Raw genomic sequence first — 1382 nt, 5'->3', positions numbered from 1 at the left:
CGCTGTAATTGAGGTGTATAAATGTTGTTAATTGAGATGTAAAAGTGCTGCAAATTGAAGTGCTTAAATGCTGTAAATTGAAGTGCTAAAGTGCTGCAAATTGAAGTGTTTGAATGCTACAAATTGAAGTGTTTAAATGCTGTAAATTGATGTGCTTAAATGTTGCAAATTGAAGTATTTAAGTACTGCAAATTGAAGTGTTTAGTTGCTGGACATTGAGATGTTTTATCGCTATAATTGAGGTGTTTAAATGTTGTTAGTTGAGATGTTAAAGTGCTACAAATTGAAGTGTTAAAGTGCTACAAATTGAAGTGTTTGAATGCTGCAAATTGAAGTGTTTAAATGCTGTAAATTGAAGTGCTTAAATGTTGCAAATTGAAGTGTTTAAGTATTGCAAAGTGAAGTGTTTAGTTGCTGGACATTGAGATGTTTTATCGCTATAATTGAGGTGTTTAAATGTTGTTAATTGAGATGTTAAAGTGCTGCAAATTGAAGTGTTAAAGTGCTGCAAATTGAAGTGTTTGAATGCTGCAAATTGAAGTGTTTAAATGCTGTAAATTGAAGTGCTTTAATGTTGCAAATTGATGTGTTTAAGTACTTATTTTGGGTTTTTTAAATTGTGTGATTATTTGTATTTCTAGCTATTGGTTTCAATGAGATGAGGCTAACATATCCATCACCAGGGTATGGAGGTTTCTTTGCCACGTTCCTCGCAGGTTCAAGAGAGGTTTCAGGAAAGGTAGGAAAATGCTAATGTCCTTAGGCTCATTGCTTTTTGATTTTAGTTCCATTGCGTATTTCTGTTCTTGTAAGAAATTTTGTGTTTTTTTTCTTTCAAAATGTTCTTATTTTTTATTGGGGGTGATGTATAGGTACTGAAGCAGCACCAAGAAAGAAGGTTGCAGCAGTTTCTGCTTAAAAGGCAAATTGTAATGGTATGAGGTTTTGTTTTGGATGAAGCCATGTTTATGAGGAAACATTTAGTGATGAAGAGTGAAATTATGTTCTATTGGATGCTTTAGTTGTTATTTAGTTTCTATTTGAATGTAGCTGTCTTATATTTTGAACAATTATTGGAGCTAATGTTTGACCCTTAATTTCTTCATTGTCTTTTTTTTTAATTTGATTAATGTTATTGTTTCGTTAATTTAAATTCATTAATCTTTTATATTTAGTTTTGAAGTTTAAATTCTAATAGGAAATTTAATTTAATTAATATTTTTTATCTATCCTTAAAAGTGTATAGTTTAAGGTTCAAATTTTAAAATTTAAACATAATATAATATTTATCATAGAAATAAATATTATTTAATTAAAATAATTTTTTTTAAAGGTTATATTCTTTAGCGGCATTTGTGGGAAAAGCGCCGCTAAAGGTCTAT

General features: G+C 29.5%; 1 long non-coding RNA gene across 1 annotated transcript; it reads left to right on the top strand.

Moving 5' to 3' along the window:
- Positions 1 to 690: 690 nt before the first annotated feature.
- LOC107943311 (uncharacterized) lies at positions 691 to 1097 on the top strand. Its single transcript, XR_001695994.2, has 2 exons — positions 691 to 739; positions 873 to 1097. It is a non-coding gene; the product is annotated as an uncharacterized lncRNA (long non-coding RNA).
- The last annotated feature ends 285 nt before the right edge of the window (positions 1098 to 1382 follow it).

The sequence above is a fragment of the Gossypium hirsutum genome, chromosome A10, assembly GCF_007990345.1.
Source record: "Gossypium hirsutum isolate 1008001.06 chromosome A10, Gossypium_hirsutum_v2.1, whole genome shotgun sequence".
Classification (NCBI taxonomy): domain Eukaryota; kingdom Viridiplantae; phylum Streptophyta; class Magnoliopsida; order Malvales; family Malvaceae; genus Gossypium; species Gossypium hirsutum.
Note: the sequence above shows the minus strand (reverse complement) of the source record. Positions and strands in the feature narration are given on the sequence as shown.